Source organism: Trachypithecus francoisi, unplaced genomic scaffold (genome assembly GCF_009764315.1).
Source record: "Trachypithecus francoisi isolate TF-2019V2 unplaced genomic scaffold, Tfra_2.0 Lachesis_group5, whole genome shotgun sequence".
NCBI lineage: Eukaryota > Metazoa > Chordata > Mammalia > Primates > Cercopithecidae > Trachypithecus > Trachypithecus francoisi.
Genome location: NW_022681470.1, coordinates 39,580,589 through 39,599,641, shown reverse-complemented (window position 1 = coordinate 39,599,641; position 19,053 = coordinate 39,580,589). Strand labels below are relative to the sequence as shown.

The 19,053-nt window shown below is 40.2% G+C and overlaps 1 long non-coding RNA gene across 2 annotated transcripts; it reads left to right on the top strand.

The window, feature by feature from the left end:
- Positions 1–207: 207 nt before the first annotated feature.
- LOC117075065 lies at positions 208–14,479 on the top strand. 2 transcript variants are annotated; one of them, XR_004433833.1, is made up of 3 exons: positions 208–4,053; positions 4,890–5,445; positions 12,678–13,279. It is a non-coding gene; the product is annotated as an uncharacterized LOC117075065 (long non-coding RNA). The 2 variants fall into 2 exon arrangements; XR_004433832.1 differs by lacking the exon at positions 208–4,053 and adding an exon at positions 14,325–14,479 and having other exon boundaries at positions 4,221–5,445; positions 12,678–12,803.
- Positions 14,480–19,053: the final 4,574 nt, after the last annotated feature.

The window sequence follows — 19,053 nt, the reverse complement described above, 5'->3', positions numbered from 1 at the left end:
TGCACCACCGCCATGCCCGGCTAATTTTTGTGTGTGTGTGTGTGTGTGTTTTAGTAGAGATGGGATTTCACCATGTTGGCCAAGATGGTCTCAATCACCTGACCTCGTGATCCATCCGCCTCGGCCTCCCAAGGTGCTGGGATTATAGGCGTGAGCCACCGCGCCCGCCTGGTTCTTTGGGTTTTTAAAATAAACATACCTGTAAGAAGAGTATATCTAATGCTCTTGGCTTTCCAATATGTAAAATATACTTTAAAATCTTGTTCAAGTTTATAAGTATTTTCTCTCTCATGAATAAAACTCTATGTTTCCTTCAGCATTTGAGGTAAAAATGGGACAATTAGGAGAAACAAATTTTAGGTGTTTAGTCTCTTTTGAATGAAGGAAAAACTCCCTGGAAAAAGTTCAGAGTGTGAAATTTGAAATTTAACTTGGTGCCACCCGAGGCTGGTTTGATTCTCGGTAACTGCTGTATTTAGGTACTAAGAGTCAGGGCCCTAGGAAGCTTAGATCCCTTCTGGGCAAATGTGACTGATCTTGTCCCTCCTTTTTCCTTCTGCCTAAGCCTGCAGGGTGCTGTTAGCCTGGACTAGCGCACTCAGATTCCATCTTTCAGAGTGGTTTCTGCAGTCGCCTGGGTCACTGGCGCCTAATGAAAAACTCCTAGAGGTTATTCCAAAGTCTGCTGCGTTACTCCTGTGCTCCATTTCTCACTTCTAGGTATTCTGTTATCTCTGTAACCTAAATTCTGTTATTTCTGAAAGAAAAATATACAATGTATATTCATGCATTTAAAGATAGACCAAGTAGGCACAAAAAAAGGCAAAATGTGGAATGCTATTTATTCAGTTCTTCCATTTGTATGAAAATGGAAACAGGTGTGTGTAGGGATATGCTTGTATATGTGCACATATTTCTAGAAGGATAGAAGTGATGTTCAAAATATTTAACAACTGGTTCAGCACTGACACAGAGATGGGTGCTGGTTTTAGAGCTCAAGGGATTCTGGAGGTCCCCTAACATCTATGTAATAATGGATCTAGACTCTGGGGGGCAGCACTCCAAGGCCATGCCGGGCAGCCACCAGCTGCTTCTCTGGGGAAGGGGGCTGAGGGCAGGAGGGACTTATTTTTCAATGTGCCCTTTAGTACTGTTTGAAAGGTTATTTTTTGTTTGAATCCTATTTATGTGCATGTAGGTAGATTTTCATTTTGTTTAGCTTAGGAGATAAGTCTTAGTTTTAGAATTTGTTTGTGGACATTTCTGTCTAGTTATTTACCTCCAGCCTGTCTCCAGCCTCAAGGCCATTTCCTTTAGTTCCATTTTGCTGAATCCTCCACTGAGAGCTCTCCTTAAGCTTCTTAAGCCCCTCTGTTTGAGGGGAAGAGAAGACCTGGCTGAACTCCCTCTCATAATCTCTCAGTTCTCCCCAACCCCAACACTGGTGTCTGAGTCTCCTTTTATTGCTTATCTTGAGCCTCTTGTCTCTCCACCTACCAGACCTCAATTCCATTATTAACCGGTATAGGCATCACGGCACCACACTGCTTAATCTTGTGATCAGAAAATAAGTGCTTGTGTGTGTGTGTGTGTGTGTGTGTTCCCACAACTTTTGTGCATATGGAGAATTAGGTTTCCTATACACACCAGCCCTAATGAGAATAGTTCTTATATTAGTGGTAACACTCACATGGCTTGAGCCTCCACCTGCCTAATGCGACACACTGCTCCCTTCCACCTTCCCATTATTACTGGGAGGCAGGATATGGTGATCCCTGCAATGTGCTTCCTCTCTTGCCTGTTCTTCCACTTTGAGCTTCTTGTTGACCCCCCCCGACCCCCGCCACAAGGCCACTGGGGGGCAGTGTCTCGTCGCAGTCAAAGTTGCTTTCTCCCTAGGCCCCAAAGGCCATCAACCGCACTGTTACTAAGTTGTGGAACGAAGCCTCTTCTCTTCCACTTTGCCTCACATTTTTTCACTTGGGACCCCAAAGAACATGACATGTGTTCATTGTCTCACTTGAGCCCCTTCCCTCTCTACCTGCAGGTTCTTTCTCTGTAGAGGTCAGGCATGAGTCTATGGAGCAAGTACAGGGAACCAAAGTCACCCCACCCCCATCCCAAGGCTATCCTTTCCCACTCTCCTTTCTTCACCCTGAGATACCACGAGACCATTTTCCGGCAGTCATCTTTGCTTCAGGCTAATCAGCACCTACAGCCAGGTCAACTGCTCCCTTAGATTTATCAGACCAAGTTGACTGTTTGTGGTGGGCACTACTGGCCTCAAGCTGATAGCCTGGCCATGCCTATTCTGTTAATGCCTATCTCACTGTGTGGCAATTGTCTGCAGACATGTCTGCTTTCCCCCGTTAGACTGTGGCTTCCTTGAAAGTGAGCTCCTAACAGTGTGGTGTTCATTTTTGTATCTCCAGTATACAGTCCCCTGCCTGTTACACAGCTGACCTTGGTAAATATTTTTGAAAGAATAAATGAACACAGCCCAATTAGCGAAGATATGTCGAAAGAAGCAGCCCATCTTTGCCAAAAGGAAATTCAGGCAACACATGCAGAGGGAGAGAAGCTCTTCTTGAAGAGCACCCAGTTTCTTCTAGAGCAGCCACTCACAGCTCTCTCGACTCCTTGGACCCTCAGGGTTGGAGAAGACCCAGGGTTAGGACAGCACTTTCCGGGGAGGTTTCATTGACCTTGTTTTGAAACAATAACATGTTGAAGAGCCAGGTGACTAGTTACATTTTATTGTGTACCTGCCAGTTGAAAAAAACAAGGTCAAAAACACAAAAGGATAGAACATGGCAAAACATATTGATTAGACAGGGGAAAGCAGATGACACAGAGGGACAGGACATTTTATTTTTATCATTCCAAATTCAGAGAAATATAATTAACTCCATGCTCAGTTCACCTAAGTTTTTATAGCAGAGGTGAACGTGACAGATTGAGGCACAAATTTGTTAATGCTGAATATTGGGCATGTCTTCTGTTACTATTTACTGGACATAATCTGATGTTATGTGATAGACTATGATATGTAAATGACTTCAATCAGGAAAAAAGATAACTTGTGTAACTTTATTTGACTTTATTCTCTACACATACTGAGAAACAAACCCATTAACCACAGCCTAGGCAGAAACTCTTCAAGTGGCGTATGAGACAAACAGAGGTACTAATTATATTTATTATGGTAATAATATACTTAACACTTCCTTCAAAGCATGATAGTTGCAGAAATTGGGAAAAATAAGAATACTCTAGCAGACTTACAGACACTCAGTGGCAGTATCACAAATAATCATAATCACAATAATTTCAGAGATGAGGAAGCAGAGAGAGAGGGAGAGAGGTGTTAAACAATTTGTTAAACATCACATAGCTGGTAAGGAGTCTCTCTAATTCCAAAGCATGGCTTCTTTCCTCTACACAGCAGTGCCTCCCCAATTAGAGAATGTTATAGTGTAAAATCACCAGAGGAATAATGTGATTTCCAGTAATTTTTAAAACGATGTTGTCTGGTCACTTGTTCTGGTTTCTCTGTTCTACATAACAGTTATGCACCCCATAAGGACGTTTTGGTCAATAATGGGCTGCATATATGGTGGTGGTCCTGTAAGATTATAATGGACCTGAAAAATCCCCATTGCCTAGTAGCATAGCTTTTGTCACATAGCACAGACCTGTGGGTGTGGTGATGCTGGTGTAAACAAATCTACCACACTGCCAGCCTTATGAAAGTATAGCACATGCATTATGTACAGTACATAATACTTTATAATGATAATACATGTTCCTTATGTGTTTACTATACTTTTAATTGTTATTTTAGAGGGTACTGCTTCTACTTATATTTTTAAAACTTAACTGTAAAAGCACCTCAGGCAGGTCCTTTGGCAGGTATTCCAGAAGAAGCATTGTCATCATAGGAGATGACAGGTCCATGTGTGTTATTGCTGCTGAAGACCTTCCAGTGGGACAAGATGTGGAAGTGGAAGACAGTGATATTGATGATCCTGACCTGTGCAGGTCTAGGCTAAGGTGTGTGTTGGTGACATTGTTTTTAACAAAAATGTTCAAAAAGTAAAATAAATAAATAAATAAAATACAAAAATGCTTATAGAATAAGGATATAAAGAAAAAATATTTTTGTACGACTACACAATGTTTGTGTTTTAAGTGAAGTGTTATTTCAAAAGAGTCAAAAAGTTTTTAAAAATTTAAAAGTTTATAAAGTAAAAAAGTTACAGTTCACTGAGTTTATCAGTGAAGAAATATTTTTCTAAAATAATGAAGTACATTCTGTGTGTACAATGTTTATAAGGGTCTGCAGTGGTGTGCAGTATTGTTGTAGGCCTTCACGTTCACTCACCACTCACTCACTGACTGACCCAGAGCAACTTCCAGTCCTACAAGCTTCAGTCATTGTAAGTGCCATATGCAAGTGTACTATTTTAAGTCTTTTGTATTATCTTTTTACTCTACCTTTTCTATGTTTAGATAAACAAATACCATTGTGTTATAATCACCCACAGTATTCAGTATAGTAGCATGCTGTACAGGTTTGTAGCCCAGGAGCAACAGGCTATACACCATAGAGCCCAGATTTGCAGTAGGCTATAGTGTCTACATTTGTGTAGGCACACTCTATGATGGTCACACAACAATGAAACTGCCTAATGACGTGTTTTTCATAATGTATCCCTGTTGTAAGTTATGCATGACTATATACAGAAAAATTTAAGTGGAGAGAACCAAATGACTTACTAGGCAACAAAGCAGGTTGGACAGATGGACAGTAGGTGGAATGACCATGGTGCCTGAATTTTCTATTACTCAGTACCTTATCAATTAATATTTCCTACTCTACCTTCCAGATAACTCAGCCTACTTAAAGCTCACCAGAAAGTCAGCCAACAAATCTCCCAACTCACTCACCTACCATCAATCAACCCATAAACTCTTCAGCATGTATTGAAGGCCTACCTTGTTGTGCTTGACACAGTGTTTGGTGCCATGTAGAATTTTGTCATGTCTATAAAGCAGGACCAGACAGCATCCCTGCCACCCTGATGCTTGTAATCTAGTTGGAGAGATACGATAAAAATAAATGACACAATTACAGAATCTGACAGAATGTAATAAAGTGCTAAATTGTGTGGTACAGACAATTAGAGAACAAGACAGTATATAATAAAGTGCTAATTGTGTGGTACAGACAATAAGTATAATAGGAGTTCAGTGAAGGGATAGATGAGTGTGGGCTGCAGTCTTCAGGGAAGGCTTCTCATCATGTCAGTGCTGCCGTGTTTATCCAGTGCATGACGGGAAATGGAATATGAAATAGAAGATGGATTATGAGCAGAATAATGGTGCTGAACTGTGGTATCTCTTCTCAGGCTGGATGAACACAGAAAGAGAGTCCTTTGAAAGGTAGCATTCTCCATTAAAAAAAAAATCAAATAGAGAAATACCTTATTTTCTTTATTAGTTGTGTTATAGATAATTTCTACAGAAACTTAAAATCATATTTTAAATTGGATAATGTTTTAAATGTACCAGGAAGCTCACTGTTTAAAGGAGCCATGTTGTAAATCCTTTTCATAAATGAAAACTACTTTTGCATTATTGATGATCACTTGTTTATACAAAACTTCTCAAAGCTAATAGTAAATAGGTACTCTCATACACTACTGGTGGGATTGATGAACCTGTTACAAGGTAACTTGGCAATGTGTACCTAAAATTTTGACAATGTGCATATTGTTCAACCAATCAGTTTCACTTCTGGGAATTTATCCTAAGGACGTAATAATCATAGCTGACTGCAAGAATAACTTTACTACAATGATAATTATCACAGCGTTAGAATAAACTGGGAACAATCTAAATGCCCCCAAAGAGAGGACTGATGAAATAAACATATATTTATAAAATGGAATGTATAGTCACTAAAGTGTTACTGTAAAAATAGGTAATGCTGTGGGAAGTGTTCACAATATATAGATAAGTGAAAAAAGCAAATTTGAAAACTTGAAGAGTATGATTCCATTTTGTTAAAATGTGTTTTATGCATAAAAACATGTTTTATTCACAGAAACATATTTGAGTGGTGAGGTGATATGTGATTTCCACTTCTTTATGCTTTTTTGAAATTTCCAAATGTTTTCCAAGTTACATGGTTTATTTTGTAATAAGACATATATTAAAATTCTACAGTTCTCTGATTTAATTTGCTTTGAAAGTTATGATAGTCATAATTTAGATTGCCATCTCTAGAGCCAAAGGTCTTGTGGGACAAGTAAGTTCTGGGACCAGAGAAAAACACGAGAAGTATTATTCCTTTTTCTTTTGAATTATAAATGATTTATATTAGCAAAATGTATACCTTCTTTTCTTAAACTCATATTCTTGTGGGAGCTGTTTGGGAGGGACACATACTCTTCAAGGCTTATACAACGTGAATTTTTAGCAGCAGAGCCTGCCAGAGTAGGTGGAAAGCCCAGGGCATGGATTAATTTTTAAGATGTCTGGAATACTAAAAATAAAAATAAGAAAAATGTAGAAGTAAGTGTAGATGTGCTGAAACAGAGTTTCAAAAATTGTGATGATTTTAAATGTTTATCTTGAACAAACTGATGCTTTTAACACACAGTATACAGGAACAGAAAGTAAAACTTCATGGTGACATTATGTCAAAGGCGGGAATTGGAGATCTTTGGTGCATGCAGGATCAAGGCCAAATTAGGCTCTGCCTGGAAACCATGCAGAGGATGTGGAATTATTGAAAAAAATCAGAAAATATGTAGAGAGGATTTTGGAATTTCTGGTCCAAGGGATTTTCCATGTCTAAAGTGAAAACAAAATAGTTTTCTTCTGTTCCAAGACCTTTATTTAGAACTGTTTTAAAAGGGGCCTTTCTCTGAAACATTTCAATACAAAACCACATTATTTTCTCATCGTATGACTCTATGTCTTCCATTCCCTAGGTTTTGACTAATTTAAGGTTTTAAAATAGACGTTTCAACCCTTTTTAGTTAATAATTTTCTATTTTAACCTCATCATCTAGCCTTTCATCTATGAATTGGCCCGGTAAAACATAGCAAGTCAGAATTTTACTTCCTTCCTGTGCCCAAAAAATATAAAGAAAATCCTTGAATACCCAGGGTTTGAGAAGTCCAACCTTAGCCAAAACTGGGAACTGTTTGCCTTTCTTTGGGGAACCCGTCCTGTAGAAAGAATGAGCTGGGCGGCATCCCTGAAGTACAAGTCAGGAGAACTTGTTCCTGGACATTCCCTTGTCTCCAACTAATTTGGGTGAATTCACCACTCTGTGCTTCAGTTTTTTTCATGGCATAGTACAGTGCTCACGTGGAGGATGACGGCAGGTGTGAAGTAATTAAAATATTTCTGACAACATGGCAGACTAGCTGACATGGAGAAGCCTTCCCTCCCACTACTGTCACATAGAAAATCTAGATGATATGTGGCAGCAATTTAAAATATACAACCATGGTTTTTGTTGTTGTTGTTGTTTGTTTGTTTTTTATTTGAGATGAGGTCTCACTGTGTCACTCAGGCTGGAGTGCAGTGGTGAAATCTCAGCTCACCGCAACCTCCGCCTCCTGGGCTCAAGCAATCTTCCCACCTCAGCCTCCCAAATAGCTGGGGCCACAGGTGCATGCCACCATGCCTGGTTAAATTTTTGTATTTTTGGTAGAGATAGGGTTTCATCATGTTGCCCAGGCTGGTCTCAAACTCCTGAGCTCAAGAGATCCGCCCACCTTGCTTCCCAGATTGCAGGGATTACAGGCATGAGCCACCACACCCGTCCATTACAACCAGTACTGAAAAAAGTAAGGGAAATCTTCTAGTTCTCAATGTGAAAAGAAAACTCAGAGCCAGAGTAATAACTGTGGCTGATGTTGCTAGAAAGGCACATAGGTACCAGGATCCGGAGTCTTGGGTGTGGAGGCCCATCTGGAGATAGGATATGGGGCCTCAGGCGAAGTTTAGGCAGGACACTATGACTAGAATTGTCAGATTTAGCAAATTAAAATACAAGATGGCTGGTTAAATTAGAATTTCAGATAAATGATGAATCATTTTTTAGGGTAAGTATGCCCTACAAGTTGAACATATTTATGGTTTAAAAAAAATAGTTGTTTATCTGGAATTCAAATTTAACTGGACTTCCTGTGTTTTATGTGGTAATTCTGTGACACAGGCTTGTCAATAATACCTGGAGCCTAGAAGAAGGGGTGCCTCATCCGTTAGGAAGGGACTATGGAAAATACTGACAATTGTTATGAAGAGGAGGAAGGAAATTTGTAGTTGGTCTATGGCTGTGGGTGGGGAAAAATGTGTTTCCCAGGCATTTACCATGAGTAGATGTAGGATCTGGGAGATATAGAAATCTCATTCTAAGAAATTACCATGAAATCTGGTCCAGGACAATGGAATCCTTAGAATTTCACCGGAAACAAAGTGCCATGTTGGGCTGTTTCTACAATTTAGGTACACAGATGTATGGTCGGATAACCAGCCCTGCTAAAGATGAACTCTTAATACAAAACTAAGAACCAAATGAATTACCCTGAAGGGAAACCTGAAGATAAAATAAATGGGGAAATCAGCAATCCAAGAACTGGGTTAATTTTAAAACTCTGAATGAGGCTATGAAATAAGTATTGTCTTGGTGTGTTTGGGCTGCTATGACACAATACCCTAGACTGGGTGGCCTACAAACAACAGACATTTATTTCTTACAGTTCTGGAGGCTGGAAGTCCAAGATCAAGTGGCCCACTGATTTGGTTTCTGATGAGGGCGCTCTTTCTGGTTCATAGAGGATGAAAAGGGTGAGGGAGCTCTCTGGGCTCTTTTATAAAGACATGAATCTACCAAATGCCGTCATGTTGGGGATTAGGATTTCAACATATGAATTTTTTTTGTGGTGGGGGAATATAAACATTTGGCCTAATGCAAGTATCTCTTAAATGTCAGAGACATAAAGAAAGGAATAAAACAGAAGAATATTTTGTCATTAAAAAAGACCAGATTTATTTGTAAAAGAACCAAATAGGAAGTGTAGAGATTAAGAATATATTTGTTGACATTAACAACTCACAGGGACATGTTAAATAGCAGATTAGACTTCTGAAGAGAGCAAGTGAACTGGAAGAAAGAACTAAGGCAATCACCCAAACAGAAGCATAGAGAAATAATGGGATAGAAAAATATGACATAAAGAGGAGAAATTGAAGTAAGAGGAGGTCATGTGCATTCATGTATTCACACGTTTATTGTTTTGTCCTACCCAACTGGTGGCTGGAGTCACCCCAAAAGCAGTGCCGGGGAGTTCTCACAAGTGAGTGTCCCAAACCATCCTGAGGTGGGGCTGGTTGGGATTCCAAAGAAAGGAGCACTAAATGCCAGGGTGACCAGTCCAAAGCATTTATCAGGGGAATTTGTGTACAGAGTGGGCTGCAGCAATCCTTCCCATGAACAGCGAGAGGAAAGGGATGTTCTACCTAGGTGTGTCAGCAGTAAGGGGGTCAGGGTGTGGAGTTTATATGAAGGTTTAAGGAATTTGGCTCAGGTTCAGGGCCAGTTTCTCTCTAGTAAGCCTAGATACCTGTATCAGTACCTGGGAATGTTCAAGGCCCTGGTTAGGATTCAAATTCGCTGGGAAAAAAACTGCAGCTAGCCAGGTCAGATAGCAGTCAAGGCACTCTGTGGTTTTTGGTTAAGACCCAGAAATCAAAGTGAAGGTGGGGGTTGGGAGTGTGTACCAGGGGACCGTACACATCTATATTGAGGAAGGCATAAGGAAAGAAGAGAGCAGAGCAAACAGGCATACAACTGTTAAGACATAGTAGACATTGTTTTTTTTTGAAAAAGGACAGACCCCAAAATACAGAGGCTTAAAAGAGATAGAAATTTATTTCTTTCCCAAGTGACAGTCCAGATGTCAAGAGCTGGTAGAGTGGCTCTGTTATTCTCCATTTGTGGCTTCTATTTTAGGATCCCATATGGCTGCTTTAGCTCTATCTCTCATGTCTGTATCGCAGGCAGGCACAAGGGCAGGAGAGTTTGCAAGGAAGGCAGAAGGGGCATACATGCCCATCTTTTAAAGATACTATCCAGAAAACACACATCATTCAAGAATGAGGCAAAAATAAAGGCATGTTTTTTCTGATCAATAATTCAAAAATAGACCCTGGCTGAAAGCATTATTAAAAGATATACTTCAGTAAGAGATGGAAATTGAATACAGAGAGGTGTTGGATGCAAGAAATAATAGTAATCTCTTCTCTGTATAATATTCTTGAACACAAATGCACTTAAAAATTAGTCTCAAAATACATAAAGCAAAATGTGATAGGATTATGATGATATGAAGCATCACAGAAAGCACATTAGATTACATAGCAGAAGATTTGGGTTGTGGACTCCACTTGATATTTTATTATGCAGAGCTTTAGCCTAGACTAGATCCTTCTATAATTTATACTAACTTTAAAACAAAAAACTCAAGCACAACTCATTAGTTTTATGACCTTATGGTATACTCTTTTTGCATCAGAATATGGGCTTGAGATTATGACAGTCCAGGTACAAATCTTTGCCCTGTCATTGACTGACTTTGTCATCTTGAGCAATTTAACCTTTCAAAACATAAGTTTCCACATCTGAGAGATAGGAAATATAACTGTATTAATCAAAGTTCTTGGCTCCAAACAACAGACGCTGATTCTTGTTGAATCAATAGAAAAGCGTTTTATTTCAAAATATTGTGTGGATCACAGGACTGTTGAGTGAATTAGAAAACTGGGTTTGAGAATAAGCCTTGAGGAACAATATCCCAAACTAAACAACAGATTTAATGGAAAAATGCTGCTGTTCCACAGCCATTGCTTTTGTGTCCAAAATACCCTATTGTAATCCCTGGGAAAGAGCCACCACAAAAAAACCAGATACCTCTGCCTCCCCTTCACCAGCAAATTTGCAAAGATACAAGGTCCCTTTTCTGCAGAGCCTTTTTCTCCTTATTGCTTCCTTCTGAATCAAAAACATTTTAAAAAATAAATTAGTGTCATTTTATTTTATTATTTATTTTATTTTTATTTTTATTTTTGAGTCTCACTCTGTTGCCAGTGCTGGAGTGCAGTGGCACAATCTCAGCTCAATGCAACCTCTACCTCCCAGGTTCAAGCAATTCTCTTGCCTCAGCCTAGTAGCTGGGATTACAGGCGCCTGCCACCATCCCTGGTTAACTTTTATATTTTTAGTGGAAACAGGGTTTCACCATGTTGGCCAGGCTGGCCTCAAACTCCTGACCTCAAGTCTTCTGCCTGCCTCGGCCTCCCAAAGTGCTGGGATTACAGGCATGAGCCACTGCAGCTGGCCTTGAATCAAAATCTTATAATGATATGGTGTCCTTGATTCACACCAACTAATTCATGTGCCTGAATCCTAGCTGCAAGGGCAGCTGGAAATTTACACTGTGATTCCTATATAGCAACTCATAATTTGGATATGTCTTCAAATATAGAGAAAAGACTCAAAAGATGATAGGCTCCCATGGGTAGAATAGATGCTCACTATAAGGGTAATGATAATATCTACTCTTCTGAATTTAAACTTCCTCCTGTGTTTGGAGAATGTACCATGTTGTGTCTTATTAGATGAAGGATTTTCATTTCACAGCAGAAGCCCAAAAAAGACAAGGTGCTGGTTCACTTGAAATCTTGCCAGTTAGTGCATGTACATGAGACCTAAGCTCAGTTAAGCAGATGTTCTTGTCTTGAATTTTATGACTGTAAGAATGATGCAAAGAAGTAGAGATAATTTGACCATCATTTTAGTGGCAGCATTATCGATGGCTATAACAGTCAGCATCTAATGTCCAGGAGCAATAATGACAGCAGGGTCCAGATTCCAGTAGCTCTTCTTACCATGGGAGTGTCTTTTTCCTTGTCTAAAAATGGGTATGCCTTGCTTTGGAGGGTGTGTATAAAGATTAAATGAGGATTGCCTATAAGAAAGGCCTCTGAGAAACATCAGGCACCTTACACACACAGGCATTATTCTCTTCCCCTATCACAAGCACCAGCCTTGAAAACCTAGCATAATGTTTAGAGTTCCAGAAGAAAAGGAACAATTCATTTAAGCTATAAAAAGAACAAATAAAACATGCATGAGGAAACAATATGACCATAATGTATTGAAAAGTTATAAATGCAATATTACTTTAGCTCATTGGGATAGAAGACAACCAAGAATACATTTTTATTCCATCCTGATCACCTATTTGACAAACTAGTTGTTCCACCATTATATTATCCTCAATATGCAATCAAGATATTTGAATTTCTGCTATAATATGACTTTTAAATATATTCATTTGAGACTACAGATAAAGCTGATTCAAAATTCTCTGGCATATTACAGTTATTCTTAGTTTAAAAAACAAACAAAAAAACCCCCCAAAATCCTCAAGACACTTCATTGCCAGATCTCTGTGTGGTAGGAATGTGCAGTTGGTACACTAAGATTTTTTGACTTTTTGTTTTTTCTCCCTCCTCATGGTGTATCTTTTCAGTGTTTCCTATTTAGTACTTATGTGTGTGGTCAAACTTTTCATTTTTGTGGCATTTGTAGTGGAGAGTGATGGCTGGAGGAATCTTGAGTCCTGTGGACCTCAGTCAGAGGTGTGCTCATAAGCAAGCTCCTGAAGACAGAGAAGAAAAGACACCCTGATTTGTAGCACTTGTCAATTACCATGAGGTAAACACTTGTACCAGGGCCGATTTCAAGGAGTTGGGAAGAGATGTGCACAGTCTGTTCTTGCTAGGTGGGGACAGCAGCTCCAGCATCGCACCATAGGCAGTTTGCATCTTTAATGTTTGAGCCCAACATAAGAAAGTTCCTCACAGGCTCTAAGTCACACTGTGTGGGTTTACATAGTGCCTCCCAAAAGCAGATTCCTAAGCAAATTCCTAGTCAATTTTGTTTCATGAAAGCCTCCAATCCTGTTGTCCCCCCTCATTTCTTAAGAACTTGCTAATTTTAATGAAAAGGAGGCAGAGACATCCCTTTCAGCCCTCAAGTGGAGAAGATGGAAAGACCTCTGTTCAGGGTGGGAATCCTTTCTGTGAATTCCTGTGTGTAGGGGCCTTTCTAACAACACAGGATAAATTCTTACATTCATATTGTGCTTCACAGTTTTCTTTGTTTCAGTCTCCATTTTATTTTATTTTATTTTATTTTATTTTATTTTATTTTATTTTTTGAGATGGAGTTTCGCTCCTGTTGCCCACGCTGGAGTGCAATGGCGCGATCTTGGCTCACTGCAACCTCTGCCTCCTGGGTTTAAGTGATTCTCCTGCCTCAGCCTCCCTAGTAGCTGGGATTACAGGCATGCGCCACCATGCCTGGCTAATTTTGTATTTTTAGTAGAGACAGGTTTTCTCTATATTGGTCAGGCTGGTCTTGAACTCCCGACCTCAGGTGATCCACCCAGCTCAGCCTCCCAAAGTGCTGGGATTACAGGCGTGAGCCATTGCACTAGGCTGAGTCTCCATTTTAAAGAGGAGAAAGTGCGCTCATCAAATGGAAGAACTGAGACTTGACTGTTCGGATTCCAAATCTGGTGGCTTCCCTGCTGCTCCACGCTGCCTTTCCAAGGTGGCTGGAGCCTTCCCTGACTCCCCTCTTGCAATTCAACTCAGACAGGATGTTTTCTTTTCACTGCCAGTAAACTTTTTATTTCATCATCCTTTCTTACTTTCACAAGGGGAAGTTCCCTTGGCCTTCAGCGAATTTGCTATTTTCAGTGTCTCCTGGGATCACTTTCTTGCCAAAACCCTTCTCTGTTTGCAGATTGACTGTGACTAGCCACTGGGAGATCTCTTCTGGGAGCTGTGACATGTCCCATATCCCAGCAATGCTGGAGGGATGCACTGCTGGAGAGCTGCCTGAGGAAACTCTAAAGAGTCCACTCTATAGATGACACTTACTGGGCCAAGACACTGCTGTCCCAGCAAGGATATTTATCCACTCTGTTAACAGGGCTAATAATGAATTTTTATGATACCAATGATTATCGTATTGTACAGTCTCTGCGATAGCTCAAAACCTTTCCTCATTTGGCTTTAGAAGCAGCTACAGAAATAGCCATTACTCAACAGTTTCATACAAGGAGAGGAAAATACTGACTTCATGAGAAGTTTGAAAAGCTTAAATAGCATTTAATTAATGCTTTCATACATTAACCAAATATTTATTGTGCATCTGTCATGTTCACAGCTCTGTTGTAAGACTTGAAGACTCTAAAGGTTAAATGGGCTGGGCATGGTGGCTCATGCTTCCAGCACTGTGGGAGGCCGAGGCGGGCAGATCATCTGAGGTCAGGAGTTTGAGACCAGCCTGACCAACATGGTGAAACCCCATCTCTACTAAACATATAAAAATTAGCCGGGCATGGTGGTGTGCACCTGTAGTCTCCGCTACTCAGAAGGCTGAGACAGGAAAATCGCTTGAACATAGGAGGCAGAGATTGGAGTGAGCCAAGATCACACAACTGCACTCCAGCCTGGGCAACAGAGTGAGACCCTATCTCCAAAAAAAAAAAAAAAGGTAAAATGACTGCCTTTGTATTCCTTACACTTTCGCATAGTGGCAAGGGAGACGTATAATACACTAACCTTTGTAATTGAATGTGCTGGATATTACAGTAGAGACAAGTACAAGCATGGAGAAGGAGGTGCACAACCCTGCCCAGAGGAATGAACAAACCTTCAGGTTTCTGTGAAACTGGTGCTAGGACTTGAAGGACAATAATGACACAACTTATATAATGCTCACTATGTGCCAGAACTGCCCTATTCTATGCATTTTCCAAATATTAAGCTATTTAATTTTTCCAAAGCCCACAAGGTTGGTGTAATCTTCATCCCTATAGGAAGCTGATTAACAGGGAAGTTAAATAACTTTGCCCAGTGTCATTCAGTCTGGGAATATGGAGCTGGGATTCGAATTCAACTACTAATCTCTGCACTCTACAACTGTGACTTGCTGGGATTACAGGGCTGGGTGAAATGGGAGGTGTGGAGGACATTCCATGCTCAGGGCGCTGTGTAAAGATCTGAGAAAATACGGCATGTTTGTGACTTTTGTTCTGAATTTCAGTGGGAAGGCGACATAGAGGGACTGATGATAAATACATGCTTCATTTTTCTTTCATCATAGGAATTTTCCTAGAGAATATTTGGAAAGTGATTTATCAACACAATTTCTTGAAATTGGAGCATTTTCAAATGGCTGCTGTCCAGCTGGTCATTCTGTTGAGTTGTTGGCTGAGGGTTATTTTAAATACATCCCCAGAAGAAAGACAACAAATTTATTGATTTCCCATGATTCCCAGAATTGACTTATTCTAATACTACCTGAGGCCAAAAGTGAAAGATTGAGTGCCATAGAAAACACCATTTCCAGAATAATTTTTTTTGGTATAACCATAACCTATATTCCTCATCATGGTCAAAATTTTTGCTAATGTTGACTATTGGTCACCAAGTGGGACAGCAGGCATGACTCCATGTAGCACCTTGCTAATGCCTCAGTGTATGTGAGAAGTACCTGAATGTATGTGTCTTTTTTTTCTTTTTTGAGATGGAGTCTCGCCCTGTTGCCCAGGCTGGAGTGCAGTGGCACGCGATCTTTGCTCACTGCAACCTCCACTTCCCAGGTTCAAGCGATTCTCCTGCCTCAACCTTCTGAGTAGCTGGGATTACAGATGTGCGCCACCATGCCCAGATAATTTTTATATTTTTTAGTAGAGACGGGGTTTTGCCACATTGGCCAGGCTGGTCTCGAACTCTTGACCTCAGGTAGTCTGCCCACCTTGGCCTCCCAAAGTGTTGGGATTACAGGTGTGAGGCACTGTGTCTGGCCTGAATATAATATATGTGTCTTAATAGCAAAAACAAAGTGTGGCAGAATTTGGTCTGGAACAGCACCTAAGTAGAGAATAATCTGGTCAATTTCTTGTATAATTTTCTACTCTTGATGGACCAGAGGGTAAGACATTCATTCATTCATTCGTTCGTTCAGCATTTTCTAAGTGTCTACTATAATAAAATCTAGTAATAACAGTTAACATTTAATAGAAACCCACAATGTGACAGGCACTGTGCTAAGCACCTTAAAATGAACACAATTACTCCTCACTAACCCCCTCAAGTAAGAATGATCCCCAGATAAGAAAACAGGGGGATTAGGAAACTTGCTCCATATCACATAACTGGCAGAACTTAGTTTCCATCCCAGACAGTCTTAGCTAAGAACCTGTGCTCTCAACCACTGTGCCATGTCATTTCCCTATGTCCAAGGTTCTGAAGTAGGCCTGGTTAGGACTGCAAATAACAAACTGCAATTACAAACTGTAATTAAGTCAGAATGGAACAGACATAGAGAACATGTTTCTTAGGCGTTTGCCCACTGAAACATGTACTAGCTGATAAGCTTGCATGAGATGCATTCGCTGGGACAACACCGGCACTGTCATTGCTCCACCCTTTGCCCTCCACTTTTTGCCCTAGGAAAGCATACTGGAATGCATGTAATACATGTGAGTAAGGGTGACAATATTACAGGAATGACATTGAATCAGTACTCATTTATGAAAGTGGTGTATCCTTTGCACATTTTTGTATAAGATGATAGTAGGTTTAAGTCTTAAGACACAAAGGAAGGCATTCAAGAAATATAACTTTTTTTGCTTTTATAAATCAACTTCATTTTGGCTCTGGACACCCAGCCTTTTGAGCTGGCAGGAAATTTAGTCTCTGCCATTCTGGGCTGATCTCCCTCATGCCCTGTGAACTTGTGCCAAGATCTGGGTCTTATGCAGGGCCAACATATTGTATTGGACAATTATCTACATTGGTTCCACTGAGACTGCTGTGGTCTTTCACTTTCCCTTTGGCTCTTGGAACCCTGAAACCTATAAAACTGGGAGCCCTGGGCCCAGAATCCAGGTGCCCAGCTTCCCAAGGCTGCACATGGCCTTTCTTCCAAAGCACCTTAGATCTCTCTTCCCCCTAACCTAAGGCCTTTTTTTCTTCTAGAAGGAAATCCCTTGCTCACCCTCCATCTAGGCACTTGCCTGTCAGCATGCCCTATTTTCCTCAATGGGTTTTGCTCTTTGAAAAAAAGAAAGCCATGAGGTAAAAAGTATCTTTTTTTGTTCTCTTTCTTGCTACCAACCTTTTGCAAGACAAGTAAGTGAAAATCTGCTTGAATTAGGAGAGGAAAATAGTACAAAAATAATAATAACTGGTCTTTACAGTAGAGTTTACCTGGAAACAGATGTCCTTCTTTTCTTATCAGCCTTCTCTCCCTCTCCTTCTTTACATAATGTAAGTAACTTTTTTCTTAATTATAAAAGTTGCCATTGAACGAGTTAACAGTAAACATAACTGCAGTTTGATATTCATTTTTTCAGATGTTTCCCCCTCTGTGTATATATTTAACAATATTCAAGAAACATTTGTAGAATGTTTACTGTGCCTTGTAAGCTTCAATAAGGAGGCTTATTGTATCTGAGTATCAGCCCATTGGAGAGTTTGCAGGGCAATAACCTGATCATCTTTACATGTTTGAAAGATCACAATGGCGGTCCCATGAAGAATGGATTGTAAGGACGGGAGGCTCTTACAGTGTCCAGAGAAAAGATGCTGGTGCCGGGGGTAGGGTGAGAGTCATGACGGTGGAGAGATAAGCAGGGATTCTGGATCTGGTTGGGAGGGCAAGCAGGCAGGACTGGCTGGAAACTGGATATGGAGGTAATGGGCAGTGAGGAACTGAAGATGATTTCCAGGTTTGGGGCTTGAGCAACTTTGTGGATCTGGGTGCCATCTACAAGAACGGGGGAAAGGCTAGCGGGAGGGCAATATCTTTTACTTCTTAAAATGCTTCCCTAGAAGGGCACTTCCTAATTTCCAGGACCTCCTGGAGTCTAGAGTAGTGAATCTAGGGGGTGAATCCTGACCATGGGAGTCACAGGTGATCCAATGGGCTGCAGGAAAAACAAAACTTCTATTTAATCTTGTTTTTCTCATCCTTTATAATTTATATTTCTGTTTATGCCTTACAATATGCCTATTAGTACACAGTTTTATATATATATACACATACATATGTACACCATTTATAAATAAATAAGAATGACTGAATAAAGGAATGAATACACTGAGAATGTGGCAGACAAATAGCTGTTCACCAAAATCTGTTTTTCATTTCAGAATATACCGTTTTAGCTGGCAAGCTGCTGCCCAGCCCAAGGCAACTTTTTCCAGATTCCTTGCATGTGGGTGTGACCAGTTCTCTAGTTATTCCCAATGGGAGGTGAGTAGAAGTGATAGATGTCAGTTTTGGACCAAGGCTTTTGAGAAGCAGGCATGCTTCTTTTGTACTCTTTCCCCTTCTGTTGGCTTACATGCAGAAAATGAACAGGCCCTGGGAATGTCGGAGGCCTGAGATAGAAGGAGACTTCATCCCTGAAACATTGCTGGGAGGGGGCTGCCAACTTACCAGGAACGTTCACTTAATGCAATTTTATGAGCAAGAGATAAACTTCTGGGTATTTTAGTCATTATACACATTTGGGTCTCTTCGTTACAATAGCCTAGCATATAGGGAGCATGCTTAACATTTTTCTGTTGACTTGGGGTATGTGCAAAATATATGGAGGCCACTGGTCTAATTACTTGCCAAATGCAAATGAAATAGGATTGCCTTGTTTTGTCAGATCCAGGGGACAGAAGCTCATCATTTCAAAGCCATCCTCTCATGTAATCAAAAGCTATAAGGATCATAGATGGTGTTTAAGACAGCTGAGTTTTATATTTGCAAAACTGAAAAATTGTGAAATTTTTAGGAAGATTCACAAATTTAGATTACCATTAATTAGTAAAAATGACAAGCCTTAGTGGTAACCCAAGGGTTGTCTTAGAAAATGTGGAAATATTTGATG